This window comes from Diplotaxodon limnothrissa, unplaced genomic scaffold, assembly GCF_057381915.1.
Source record: "Diplotaxodon limnothrissa isolate DT_005_m unplaced genomic scaffold, D_limnothrissa_male_GT1.1 unmapped_scaffold_4, whole genome shotgun sequence".
Taxonomy (NCBI): Eukaryota; Metazoa; Chordata; class Actinopteri; order Cichliformes; family Cichlidae; genus Diplotaxodon; species Diplotaxodon limnothrissa.
In genome coordinates, this window is record NW_028188558.1 from 1,702,501 (window position 1) to 1,718,273 (window position 15,773).

Sequence of the window (15,773 nt, forward strand, 5' to 3'; positions counted from 1 at the left end):
GTTTTCTTGATCCTGAGGCCCTCTGTCCCCCTTTAACGGGTGGACCATATGTGGGATGACCTCTGTGTTCATGCAGTTCAGATGCAAGCAAAGTTAGATTTACAACCATAACAGCAGTTACAGATGACTCTCCCATCACTCCCCAATTCTCCCACAGCTTTATTTTGGTGCTCCAGTTTTCCACTCCCATTTTAATGCCACCTTATACCTTTCAAATGTACTTAGACTAGAACCTCTGTCTAAGGAGCTTTTAACCTTTATTTTTATTGCTGCAGCTACCAGTGTCTTCCAGTTGGGTGATTCTCAGCTTCTTTCTTCGACCTCCGGGGTTAGACCACCCTTTAGTCATTGCACAGTTCTGGGGATTATTCTGCCCCGATTTCAAACATAGATCTGTGTATTTTGGGTTCACCGGCGTGTCCCCCTTTTTGCCAAGAGCCTCTCGAACCTCGTTGGTCTGGTGTTCCTGGTTTTCGCCAACCCCTTCATGGTTATTGCTGTGTTTGTGGGATCCATCTTCTCCAGGAGCCCAAACGTCATGACACTTGACCCCAGTTGCTGTCTCGGCAGTCCCTACATCTGTCTCTGCTGTGAAGGGTCCTCACATCTCCGTGTCCCCGTCTGGTGTCTGTTCCTTTCTCTGCAAGAGACAGAAAACCAAAACACCTCTCTCCCTAGGCTTAATAATCTAATATTGTTATCCATTGTTCTTCTAATGATTCAAATTTGGTTTAAAATATTATGTTCAGGACTCTCTGACCCAGGGACTTATTCTAATCATAATCTATGTGTGTGTAAAAGAAATAAAAAATTAGTGAACCCTTTCTAAGTCTAACACATTATAAGCTTAAGTTTTACCATAACTAAATTATTAAACACAGAAATAACGTCATAAGATGTTCATAAAACCATTGTTTGATGTTCGGACTCAACTCCCCCTTTTTGACACACTCCCATGTGTCAATTCATTGGAGCTAGACAATTAAAAGAGAAGGTTGGTGACATCATATCTCAGAAAGCATCAGAAATTCTTCTCTCGAGTACCGTTGCTCCAGCCTTGTCATCCCTGAGGATCTTCGATCCCGAAAATGTCCCTTCTCCTCATGTAATAAAGTCTGTCATCCTTCCATGCCCTGGTAACTGGTCCATCCAGAGCTGTAACATTTTGAAATGTACATACAACAAGCCAAACCACACCTTGGTCACACCAACCCTTTTCTGCCCTGAAGATGTCCAATGCCATCCTAGTATGGACTGTCAAAAGTGGCTTTAACGCTGACTATCCTGACAATCCATTTTATAACGTTTCCTGGTCAGATTTGCCAATCTCTGCACCAGGGTTGTAATAGTTTTGCAATTTTCATCAGTTTTTATTTTTATTTAGCTTCGACTTCAGATTTTCAATTTTATATCAGTTTTAATTAGTTTTTACCAATTCTTTGCTAGTCTAGTTTTTATTTTCTGAAAATCCTTAGTTTCAATTTAGTTTTATTTGTGTTTTGCAAAAATTAAGTGTAACAAAATCCCAGTTCCATCATATCAGTCATGCTCTTCTGGTTATCCTTGGGTGTTGAGACTAATAACTATTAACTCTTGCCGCACCGAGTGGTCCTAATTTTGGTTCAAGTGAATTGATAACCTTTTGAAGGCGATTGTTTCACACCTTTATTTAGATGTCCCAGTCCTGTTGTCTCGGGATACATCACGCTGCCTTATCTGGGGTTAGCTGTTTTCTGGGGATGCGGGTTGAGTGGGTGAGCTCTTCAAGGAGGGGGAGTGTGCTCCCCCTGATGAGGTCTTCTAGGTAAGCTAGGTTAACCTTCTTGTGTGGGCTTTTCAAGTGCACTTTAAGGTTAGTGGGACTTTTAGTTTTATAAATGTCCCTCATGACCCCCTGATGACCCAGTATTTCATTTTTGCACACTGTAGTACACATTTTAGTTTTTGCTTGTAGCTCTCATACTCTACTTGCCACTCCTCTAAGTCCTGATGTTTCTTAGAGAGGGCAACAGTACCTTTAAAATTATATCACACGTGTGGGGGTGTGGCCTTGCCAATTGTTTTGCCCACCTTTTCAAAATGGCTGGCGTGCCCACAAGCACATTTCATGGAAAAAGAAAGGTAAGCTTGATATTTACATTTAAAATGTTTTGTTAAACTCAGATTTTTATTCTATTCTTTTTGCAAGTACCCCTCCTCGGTGGCGAGAAACTGTTGGTGTGGTCAAGTGGGTGCTCTGGAAACAAACGCTCAGGACAGAACAGTTACCAGTCATGTACTTCCTACAAATTTTGCATATGTTTTATTCCATATTGATCCTCTGAGTGTAATGGTACATTTTAATTTGAATTTATCCAAACTAAACACAATATTGTCTTTATTTACTTTGCTCTTGTTCTTTTGCAGTACCACATCCTATCAAATGTCCCTGTCGATTATATTCTACATTTAATAACTTACTATTGCAAGTGAGAACCTAAATCATGTGGACCAATGTTTATTATTGCATATCTCTATTCTGAATGTGGCCAGTCATTCATAGGTATTGTTCAATTTTGGCGATTTTCCTCTATAAAATTTAATTGACTTTTACAGTGGCCTGCTATGGTTAATAATAACATGTTCCAGTCATGAGTGGCATCAAAAGTCTTCTCCACTGTAGCATTTGGCATTCCCAATAATATAACATGATACCTTACTCAAAACACAGCTAATATAGCACAGTTTTCTTAATGCAAACATCAGTAACTCAAAATCAGCAACCACAGTGTTAAGTCTGCAGTTCATACTTATGTGAAGCTAGAGTCTCCTCCTCCAGTCTCTCTTATCCTCCTGCTCCTGAAAAAAACAAAACAAAACAAAGCGAAGCATCCACCCTTCTCTTGTCGGCTGGGTGAATTGTTTATTGGCATTTACTAATCCTAAAGTGGGTGCAGTCATTGTCTCAGTATCAAGTCAGTCAAAACTTTTAGTCGTCAGTCCATCACAGTCCATTCACATGCATACCTCCATACACATTCATACCAGATGTTGCTGATAATGGAGTCTCACGCGCAACCTATTCGAGCATCCATCACCAGCAAGTTGACGTCATCATTTTAAAGGAAAACAATTCCTTGTTGTTTTTTGGGCCGGATTGACTCGGTGCAATCCTTTTAGACTCAGAACTTCTCAGTGTTCCCTATAAGTGAATTTCTCCCAAGCCAATTACAATCATGGAGAAGCACACTTTGCAACTGTTTACAGTAATAATATTTTATAGCGCTTTAAATTTCAATCTTTCAGGCCTTGTTTAAAGAGCTGATTGTTAAATCATGAACTCACAAAATATCAACATATCACCACCGGTGGATCACACCTCTCAGATTTTCTTATCTCAGTGCACTGTAACAAAAACGAAAACAGACATAACCAACAAAATACTACTAAAATAACACAAACTAGGGCCCGTTGCAGACATGTCCAAGCATAAAACTATCCCTCTCTCGCTTACGAGAAAGAACACAAGCCAAAGCTCACTGATAAAATCAAGCTAGCGCTAAACAAAACCAAACAATCAACCAGAAATTCACAGGAACATTTTGCTTCCTGCCGGGACAATATTGTGTGGGAATGAGAACCTCAGGTGCCGTAACACCTTTTGTTCCTCCTTGAATTAAAACTCAATCACAGAAAATGCCGTACTCCGACCTAAAACTTACACTATTAATTCATCATTTTCACTCTGTGCCACTGTTCCTCATCAGGGCTGTGTGAAGCACAGCAAAGAATTCAGTCAAGGCCTTGAGCCATAAACAGACATCACGCACAGACATTGTTTTCATAACCAAACCGTTTTAGAGCTTATTCCTAAAATCTACATAAATGCCTTCTAGGTGACATATAACACATTCTAAGTATTTAATGGCTCCTCATAAAAATTATGCATTGGGATGTTTGTGTGCAGCATTTTGCATATCAGCATAAGCAAAGCATTCTTCATTGCATCAGCGTGTGTGTGTGTGTGTGTGTGTGTGTGTGTGGATCACAACTCAGTGAATCAGCATTCCAATGTGTGTGTGTGTATGTGTGTGTGTGTGTGTATATGTGTGTGTGTGTCACTTCTCACTCACTCAACGAGTACACGTGTTCATGTGTGTATTTCACTTCATTCTGAATCTGTGTGTTTGGAGACGTGTGTGTGTGTGTGTGTGTGTGTGTGTGTGTGTGTGTGTGTGTGTGTGTTCATCACTTTCCTGTTCTGGTGTTCTGGGTAAACCACGGCCTGAAGCATGGCCTGGGGTCCTGCCCCCCCTCCTTTTCAGTTTGTTTGCGACCATTGCTGCTGCTTCTGCTCAAAATTCAGTCCGTCCTGGTTCTGACCCCAATTGGGGCAGTCCTTTCTCCAGGGTCGATGTTCACCGCAGGTGAAACCTGCATCTTCTTCTGTGTTTTTGTCCATTCTGAGGTGCCTTCTGTCCTCAGTTACTCCTCTTGTCTCGGTCACGCCCTTTTTCGCCACCCGATCATCCGTGTTGGTCCATCACTGTCCTGCACAGTGTGAATGCAAAGTTATCAAGGTCAGCATTCTTTCGCTCGGCCTTACTTTTCATTCGGGCTTGGCGGGCGTCTCGTCACAGCTCTGTCAGCTGACGCAGTCTGGGAATTTTTCCCCCGTGTAGTGAAACGGGCCTTAGGTTTAGTGCTCTCCGTCTCGGCTGCATGAGATCACATTCCTGCAGGTCTGTTGACATTCTCAGGTCGTTGTTGTGGGTCCAGCTGTTGCAGCATTTGGTCAGTGTCACGTATGGGGGAGAGCAGGAGTCCAGTCAGCCTCGGCTTTCAGGGCCGGCAAAGCAGCCTGTAATTAAATATGTATAGAAAAAACAAAAACAAAACAAAACAAAAACAAACAAAAAACAAAAAACAAAAACAAACGAACAGGAAAATGTTGTTGTGTTGGCTGTGTTATTCAGAGGGGAGACAATGGGGCCAGGCCCTGTGTCAGCCTTCTCTCCCCCTTTTTTTGTTTTTTGTCTCCCGATATAATCAACTCCTAACCCACCAAGTTGACAGGACAACACCGGTATATGTTAACATTCTTAAGATCATGTTTAAAAGCCCAAAAAGGAACTTTCTTTCATTCAGTAATCACTTTTATTAATCAATCAACAGAAAACATGTCACAATTTGAATCTTTTAACCACTAAATTTGTTGTGTCTTGCCTGGTTGGTTAGACCAGTGTCCCCTTTTTTTTTTTTTTTTTAGTTAAATTGTTGTCCTGCAACCCAGAGGGTTTCTTTGTCAGTAATGTATAGACTTCATCATTTAAGTATGTTAATTTTTCTTTAACCTTGCTGGAAAATCTTCACGTGTTCATGAGTGTAAGCTGTTTCTTCATTGCGTGTATGTGCAATTGTATAAAAGCAGGTTAATTTTATCTTTTCTCAAACTAGGCGTTACCTTAAAAGGAGCCTTTCTCTCAGATTTCTCTGCTTGTGTGTTTTTGTTTCACCTTTTTGTTGTGATGCTCCGGACGCCTTCCCAACCTCCACAAGTCCGTTGGCCCCAATTTTATGTGTTAAAACTTCTCTTAATTTCTCCTCTAATTCTCTCCTCGCTGCTGTCTTTTTCACAGCTGCTGATTCGTGCTGGGTGTGGTTCCCATTACCTATAATTTTGCTTCGGCAGTTGGGGGCAGTTGGTCCAGGTCCGCAGCTTCCTGTATTAACACACTAAGAGATTTATTTAATTTCATTTTCATCACTGTTAAACAGATAAGCAGGCAACACGCCTACCTTGACAGCGTAAACTGTACGCCAGTCTCCCAACACATTCCTCTCTGTACTCCTCCATAATTCTCCACTGCACACCTCTTACTATCTCTCCTTTTTATTTTTATTACACCACAGAGTAATACACCCAATTATGCCCGTCTATCTCTATGTGGCTCCGAATTCCCTCTTTATTTTAATTTCACACTCGTCAGGGGACAGGCACACAACAATTTCAACCACTGAAACGAGGAATTCAACCTTTTTATTTCTTTACTAATCTAGACTCAACGTTTGTTCGCAAAATGTGTCTTGTTCTAGTCCGGAATAAATGTGAACCCGTGATTACACGGCCGTTCCAGTGTTATTTCCGTGGCTATGCGGGGGCCCTCACCTCCCCAAGTCACCACCTCAGCACCCGGACAACGCCGGTCCTGGCCACGCGTCCACGGACAGGAGGGTCGCTACTCCTAGGGCAAAGTTCCACAGGTACACTAGGCATCAACCTTTGATCCTAAAATGTGTATTTGCTCTAATGTCCTCCTAATCAAACACATTAACCGTCACTGTCACTGTGTTCACGCTTCACACTCCACACAAAACACACTCAGAGCGCGCCTCACTCACACTCTCACTCAGTGCGCGCTTCACCCACAAGACAGCACCCAGAGCGCGCCTCGCAGCTTCACACACACTCTCTCACCCAGAGCGCGCCTTCACACTCACACACAACACTTTTCCTCAGCGGGAATTTTACACAGAAACCTCTGAGCTCAACTATTAGATCTTCTGAAAGCACACTGCACCATAGACCAAAATACCCTTTTCTCTGCGCTTATGACCGCCACCACGGGGCAAAGTCGCATCATAAAAGTGATGCTTGCATCCCCGAAGTTATACCAGACATCATAAACCAGGTTTTGCTCTATGTACTTCTTGGCAAGTAAAATTTTACTTTGTTTTATGACCGCAGCCCTTAAAAAAAAAACTCGACTGACGCCACAAACCACCGTCAAACCTCTGTTCAATGTACTAAAATTAGCACCAACCACTACTGCACTTCACGGCCGCACACGCCGTATCATAAACCAAACCTACGGACGTGTTTCGCTCTTGCGTTGCCAGCGTTCAACCGCACCGTGAAGCCAGCATCTGCTTTTCCTTAAATCAACTTCTATTTCATAGCCGGCAAGAGCCAGGACGTAACCGACACCATAAACAAACTTCAAACCTCGACTTCAATGTACTGAACTAATGGCCGCGTCTTCAGAATAAATTCTAACGTATTATTGCTACAGAAGCCAGTATTAGACAAAATTAAATGTGGAAGGTAAAGTGGCTGCAACTAGTCCAACGTAGTATGTTATTAGTATCTCGGTAGAAGCAGTTTACTGCAACTAGTCCAACGTAGTATGTTATTAGTATCTCGGTAGAAGCAGTTTATTTAACACACTGGAATTCAGCCTCAACTTATGTTGTTAGTATCTTGCGCCAAAAACCAGACACCGACAAATTTACTGTGAAAATACATGTGACTCAGCGAACAGATTAATTTGGAAAGCCCAATATGCACATTTGGTATTTATAATACAACAGCCTGTGCTTACCTTTTTATTTTTGGACCGGTCCTCTGTTCACCTCGCCTCACGATCTCACCAAAGGTCAAATCTGCACCTCCTCAGCACACCAAAGATCCGGGTCACACGGCACCAAGTTGTTGAAAACACGCAGTTCTTTGAATCTTTGGGCTGAAGGAAGGACAATACTCGGTGTATAAATGCTCAATCAACAATCATTTATTTCCATACAATTCAACAGTCAGAGCATTACAACGTCCGGACGGGAGAGATGCTACCAGAGGGTCAGGCACATGTCTCAAAATGGTGACGGGTTGCTCAGCTTTTTATAGTCTCTAGTGGCCCCCAGCTAGTCGTAAAAGCCAAAACATCACATTTTTTCTCTGTTACAGCGCCTAAGTTATGACCTCGGCAGTTGTTTCTCTGCTTTCTGTAAGGTGGGGGTGTGGAATGTGGTCTATCTATCTCCCCTGTCTTTAGACACAGAGTCTCCTGCTTACAACCTTCTCTTCATGATTCAACAATTAAGCATGTCAAGAAAACAGTGTAACACATTCCCAGCAGATCAAGGATACAGAGTGATGCACATTTATCTAATGAACTAATATGTGAATATGTTCTGTTAACTCAAAAGTATAATGAGAACTAAACTACATACAGCTCACACACTCTATATTAAAGGGTATAATGTGATCTACAGCAGTATTCTAATTCAACTACTTTGATTACATATATAAGGTAACATATAATAACAGAATAATTTAATAATTCCCCCTTTTGATCTCTGAAAGAGATCACTTACAACATGCACTCCAGGGTCGCAAGGTCCAAGTTTTCTTGATCCTGAGGCCCTCTGTCCCCCTTTAACGGGTGGACCATATGTGGGATGACCTCTGTGTTCATGCAGTTCAGATGCAAGCAAAGTTAGATTTACAACCATAACAGCAGTTACAGATGACTCTCCCATCACTCCCCAATTCTCCCACAGCTTTATTTTGGTGCTCCAGTTTTCCACTCCCATTTTAATGCCCCCTTATACCTTTCAAATGTACTTAGACTAGAACCTCTGTCTAAGGAGCTTTTAACCTTTATTTTTATTGCTGCAGCTACCAGTGTCTTCCAGTTGGGTGATTCTCAGCTTCTTTCTTCGACCTCCGGGGTTAGACCACCCTTTAGTCATTGCACAGTTCTGGGGATTATTCTGCCCCGATTTCAAACATAGATCTGTGTATTTTGGGTTCACCGGCGTGTCCCCCTTTTTGCCAAGAGCCTCTCGAACCTCGTTGGTCTGGTGTTCCTGGTTTTCGCCAACCCCTTCATGGTTATTGCTGTGTTTGTGGGATCCATCTTCTCCAGGAGCCCAAACGTCATGACACTTGACCCCAGTTGCTGTCTCGGCAGTCCCTACATCTGTCTCTGCTGTGAAGGGTCCTCACATCTCCGTGTCCCCGTCTGGTGTCTGTTCCTTTCTCTGCAAGAGACAGAAAACCAAAACACCTCTCTCCCTAGGCTTAATAATCTAATATTGTTATCCATTGTTCTTCTAATGATTCAAATTTGGTTTAAAATATTATGTTCAGGACTCTCTGACCCAGGGACTTATTCTAATCATAATCTATGTGTGTGTAAAAGAAATAAAAAATTAGTGAACCCTTTCTAAGTCTAACACATTATAAGCTTAAGTTTTACCATAACTAAATTATTAAACACAGAAATAACGTCATAAGATGTTCATAAAACCATTGTTTGATGTTCGGACTCAACTCCCCCTTTTTGACACACTCCCATGTGTCAATTCATTGGAGCTAGACAATTAAAAGAGAAGGTTGGTGACATCATATCTCAGAAAGCATCAGAAATTCTTCTCTCGAGTACCGTTGCTCCAGCCTTGTCATCCCTGAGGATCTTCGATCCCGAAAATGTCCCTTCTCCTCATGTAATAAAGTCTGTCATCCTTCCATGCCCTGGTAACTGGTCCATCCAGAGCTGTAACATTTTGAAATGTACATACAACAAGCCAAACCACACCTTGGTCACACCAACCCTTTTCTGCCCTGAAGATGTCCAATGCCATCCTAGTATGGACTGTCAAAAGTGGCTTTAACGCTGACTATCCTGACAATCCATTTTATAACGTTTCCTGGTCAGATTTGCCAATCTCTGCACCAGGGTTGTAATAGTTTTGCAATTTTCATCAGTTTTTATTTTTATTTAGCTTCGACTTCAGATTTTCAATTTTATATCAGTTTTAATTAGTTTTTACCAATTCTTTGCTAGTCTAGTTTTTATTTTCTGAAAATCCTTAGTTTCAATTTAGTTTTATTTGTGTTTTGCAAAAATTAAGTGTAACAAAATCCCAGTTCCATCATATCAGTCATGCTCTTCTGGTTATCCTTGGGTGTTGAGACTAATAACTATTAACTCTTGCCGCACCGAGTGGTCCTAATTTTGGTTCAAGTGAATTGATAACCTTTTGAAGGCGATTGTTTCACACCTTTATTTAGATGTCCCAGTCCTGTTGTCTCGGGATACATCACGCTGCCTTATCTGGGGTTAGCTGTTTTCTGGGGATGCGGGTTGAGTGGGTGAGCTCTTCAAGGAGGGGGAGTGTGCTCCCCCTGATGAGGTCTTCTAGGTAAGCTAGGTTAACCTTCTTGTGTGGGCTTTTCAAGTGCACTTTAAGGTTAGTGGGACTTTTAGTTTTATAAATGTCCCTCATGACCCCCTGATGACCCAGTATTTCATTTTTGCACACTGTAGTACACATTTTAGTTTTTGCTTGTAGCTCTCATACTCTACTTGCCACTCCTCTAAGTCCTGATGTTTCTTAGAGAGGGCAACAGTACCTTTAAAATTATATCACACGTGTGGGGGTGTGGCCTTGCCAATTGTTTTGCCCACCTTTTCAAAATGGCTGGCGTGCCCACAAGCACATTTCATGGAAAAAGAAAGGTAAGCTTGATATTTACATTTAAAATGTTTTGTTAAACTCAGATTTTTATTCTATTCTTTTTGCAAGTACCCCTCCTCGGTGGCGAGAAACTGTTGGTGTGGTCAAGTGGGTGCTCTGGAAACAAACGCTCAGGACAGAACAGTTACCAGTCATGTACTTCCTACAAATTTTGCATATGTTTTATTCCATATTGATCCTCTGAGTGTAATGGTACATTTTAATTTGAATTTATCCAAACTAAACACAATATTGTCTTTATTTACTTTGCTCTTGTTCTTTTGCAGTACCACATCCTATCAAATGTCCCTGTCGATTATATTCTACATTTAATAACTTACTATTGCAAGTGAGAACCTAAATCATGTGGACCAATGTTTATTATTGCATATCTCTATTCTGAATGTGGCCAGTCATTCATAGGTATTGTTCAATTTTGGCGATTTTCCTCTATAAAATTTAATTGACTTTTACAGTGGCCTGCTATGGTTAATAATAACATGTTCCAGTCATGAGTGGCATCAAAAGTCTTCTCCACTGTAGCATTTGGCATTCCCAATAATATAACATGATACCTTACTCAAAACACAGCTAATATAGCACAGTTTTCTTAATGCAAACATCAGTAACTCAAAATCAGCAACCACAGTGTTAAGTCTGCAGTTCATACTTATGTGAAGCTAGAGTCTCCTCCTCCAGTCTCTCTTATCCTCCTGCTCCTGAAAAAAACAAAACAAAACAAAGCGAAGCATCCACCCTTCTCTTGTCGGCTGGGTGAATTGTTTATTGGCATTTACTAATCCTAAAGTGGGTGCAGTCATTGTCTCAGTATCAAGTCAGTCAAAACTTTTAGTCGTCAGTCCATCACAGTCCATTCACATGCATACCTCCATACACATTCATACCAGATGTTGCTGATAATGGAGTCTCACGCGCAACCTATTCGAGCATCCATCACCAGCAAGTTGACGTCATCATTTTAAAGGAAAACAATTCCTTGTTGTTTTTTGGGCCGGATTGACTCGGTGCAATCCTTTTAGACTCAGAACTTCTCAGTGTTCCCTATAAGTGAATTTCTCCCAAGCCAATTACAATCATGGAGAAGCACACTTTGCAACTGTTTACAGTAATAATATTTTATAGCGCTTTAAATTTCAATCTTTCAGGCCTTGTTTAAAGAGCTGATTGTTAAATCATGAACTCACAAAATATCAACATATCACCACCGGTGGATCACACCTCTCAGATTTTCTTATCTCAGTGCACTGTAACAAAAACGAAAACAGACATAACCAACAAAATACTACTAAAATAACACAAACTAGGGCCCGTTGCAGACATGTCCAAGCATAAAACTATCCCTCTCTCGCTTACGAGAAAGAACACAAGCCAAAGCTCACTGATAAAATCAAGCTAGCGCTAAACAAAACCAAACAATCAACCAGAAATTCACAGGAACATTTTGCTTCCTGCCGGGACAATATTGTGTGGGAATGAGAACCTCAGGTGCCGTAACACCTTTTGTTCCTCCTTGAATTAAAACTCAATCACAGAAAATGCCGTACTCCGACCTAAAACTTACACTATTAATTCATCATTTTCACTCTGTGCCACTGTTCCTCATCAGGGCTGTGTGAAGCACAGCAAAGAATTCAGTCAAGGCCTTGAGCCATAAACAGACATCACGCACAGACATTGTTTTCATAACCAAACCGTTTTAGAGCTTATTCCTAAAATCTACATAAATGCCTTCTAGGTGACATATAACACATTCTAAGTATTTAATGGCTCCTCATAAAAATTATGCATTGGGATGTTTGTGTGCAGCATTTTGCATATCAGCATAAGCAAAGCATTCTTCATTGCATCAGCGTGTGTGTGTGTGTGTGTGTGTGTGTGTGTGGATCACAACTCAGTGAATCAGCATTCCAATGTGTGTGTGTGTATGTGTGTGTGTGTGTGTATATGTGTGTGTGTGTCACTTCTCACTCACTCAACGAGTACACGTGTTCATGTGTGTATTTCACTTCATTCTGAATCTGTGTGTTTGGAGACGTGTGTGTGTGTGTGTTCATCACTTTCCTGTTCTGGTGTTCTGGGTAAACCACGGCCTGAAGCATGGCCTGGGGTCCTGCCCCCCCTCCTTTTCAGTTTGTTTGCGACCATTGCTGCTGCTTCTGCTCAAAATTCAGTCCGTCCTGGTTCTGACCCCAATTGGGGCAGTCCTTTCTCCAGGGTCGATGTTCACCGCAGGTGAAACCTGCATCTTCTTCTGTGTTTTTGTCCATTCTGAGGTGCCTTCTGTCCTCAGTTACTCCTCTTGTCTCGGTCACGCCCTTTTTCGCCACCCGATCATCCGTGTTGGTCCATCACTGTCCTGCACAGTGTGAATGCAAAGTTATCAAGGTCAGCATTCTTTCGCTCGGCCTTACTTTTCATTCGGGCTTGGCGGGCGTCTCGTCACAGCTCTGTCAGCTGACGCAGTCTGGGAATTTTTCCCCCGTGTAGTGAAACGGGCCTTAGGTTTAGTGCTCTCCGTCTCGGCTGCATGAGATCACATTCCTGCAGGTCTGTTGACATTCTCAGGTCGTTGTTGTGGGTCCAGCTGTTGCAGCATTTGGTCAGTGTCACGTATGGGGGAGAGCAGGAGTCCAGTCAGCCTCGGCTTTCAGGGCCGGCAAAGCAGCCTGTAATTAAATATGTATAGAAAAAACAAAAACAAAACAAAACAAAAACAAACAAAAAACAAAAAACAAAAACAAACGAACAGGAAAATGTTGTTGTGTTGGCTGTGTTATTCAGAGGGGAGACAATGGGGCCAGGCCCTGTGTCAGCCTTCTCTCCCCCTTTTTTTGTTTTTTGTCTCCCGATATAATCAACTCCTAACCCACCAAGTTGACAGGACAACACCGGTATATGTTAACATTCTTAAGATCATGTTTAAAAGCCCAAAAAGGAACTTTCTTTCATTCAGTAATCACTTTTATTAATCAATCAACAGAAAACATGTCACAATTTGAATCTTTTAACCACTAAATTTGTTGTGTCTTGCCTGGTTGGTTAGACCAGTGTCCCCTTTTTTTTTTTTTTTTTAGTTAAATTGTTGTCCTGCAACCCAGAGGGTTTCTTTGTCAGTAATGTATAGACTTCATCATTTAAGTATGTTAATTTTTCTTTAACCTTGCTGGAAAATCTTCACGTGTTCATGAGTGTAAGCTGTTTCTTCATTGCGTGTATGTGCAATTGTATAAAAGCAGGTTAATTTTATCTTTTCTCAAACTAGACGTTACCTTAAAAGGAGCCTTTCTCTCAGATTTCTCTGCTTGTGTGTTTTTGTTTCACCTTTTTGTTGTGATGCTCCGGACGCCTTCCCAACCTCCACAAGTCCGTTGGCCCCAATTTTATGTGTTAAAACTTCTCTTAATTTCTCCTCTAATTCTCTCCTCGCTGCTGTCTTTTTCACAGCTGCTGATTCGTGCTGGGTGTGGTTCCCATTACCTATAATTTTGCTTCGGCCGCTGTGCTTGTGGGGGCAGTTGGTCCAGGTCCGCAGCTTCCTGTATTAACACACTAAGAGATTTATTTAATTTCATTTTCATCACTGTTAAACAGATAAGCAGGCAACACGCCTACCTTGACAGCGTAAACTGTACGCCAGTCTCCCAACACATTCCTCTCTGTACTCCTCCATAATTCTCCACTGCACACCTCTTACTATCTCTCCTTTTTATTTTTATTACACCACAGAGTAATACACCCAATTATGCCCGTCTATCTCTATGTGGCTCCGAATTCCCTCTTTATTTTAATTTCACACTCGTCAGGGGACAGGCACACAACAATTTCAACCACTGAAACGAGGAATTCAACCTTTTTATTTCTTTACTAATCTAGACTCAACGTTTGTTCGCAAAATGTGTCTTGTTCTAGTCCGGAATAAATGTGAACCCGTGATTACACGGCCGTTCCAGTGTTATTTCCGTGGCTATGCGGGGGCCCTCACCTCCCCAAGTCACCACCTCAGCACCCGGACAACGCCGGTCCTGGCCACGCGTCCACGGACAGGAGGGTCGCTACTCCTAGGGCAAAGTTCCACAGGTACACTAGGCATCAACCTTTGATCCTAAAATGTGTATTTGCTCTAATGTCCTCCTAATCAAACACATTAACCGTCACTGTCACTGTGTTCACGCTTCACACTCCACACAAAACACACTCAGAGCGCGCCTCACTCACACTCTCACTCAGTGCGCGCTTCACCCACAAGACAGCACCCAGAGCGCGCCTCGCAGCTTCACACACACTCTCTCACCCAGAGCGCGCCTTCACACTCACACACAACACTTTTCCTCAGCGGGAATTTTACACAGAAACCTCTGAGCTCAACTATTAGATCTTCTGAAAGCACACTGCACCATAGACCAAAATACCCTTTTCTCTGCGCTTATGACCGCCACCACGGGGCAAAGTCGCATCATAAAAGTGATGCTTGCATCCCCGAAGTTATACCAGACATCATAAACCAGGTTTTGCTCTATGTACTTCTTGGCAAGTAAAATTTTACTTTGTTTTATGACCGCAGCCCTTAAAAAAAAAACTCGACTGACGCCACAAACCACCGTCAAACCTCTGTTCAATGTACTAAAATTAGCACCAACCACTACTGCACTTCACGGCCGCACACGCCGTATCATAAACCAAACCTACGGACGTGTTTCGCTCTTGCGTTGCCAGCGTTCAACCGCACCGTGAAGCCAGCATCTGCTTTTCCTTAAATCAACTTCTATTTCATAGCCGGCAAGAGCCAGGACGTAACCGACACCATAAACAAACTTCAAACCTCGACTTCAATGTACTGAACTAATGGCCGCGTCTTCAGAATAAATTCTAACGTATTATTGCTACAGAAGCCAGTATTAGACAAAATTAAATGTGGAAGGTAAAGTGGCTGCAACTAGTCCAACGTAGTATGTTATTAGTATCTCGGTAGAAGCAGTTTACTGCAACTAGTCCAACGTAGTATGTTATTAGTATCTCGGTAGAAGCAGTTTATTTAACACACTGGAATTCAGCCTCAACTTATGTTGTTAGTATCTTGCGCCAAAAACCAGACACCGACAAATTTACTGTGAAAATACATGTGACTCAGCGAACAGATTAATTTGGAAAGCCCAATATGCACATTTGGTATTTATAATACAACAGCCTGTGCTTACCTTTTTATTTTTGGACCGGTCCTCTGTTCACCTCGCCTCACGATCTCACCAAAGGTCAAATCTGCACCTCCTCAGCACACCAAAGATCCGGGTCACACGGCACCAAGTTGTTGAAAACACGCAGTTCTTTGAATCTTTGGGCTGAAGGAAGGACAATACTCGGTGTATAAATGCTCAATCAACAATCATTTATTTCCATACAATTCAACAGTCAGAGCATTACAACGTCCGGACGGGAGAGATGCTACCAGAGGGTCAGGCACATGTCTCAAAATG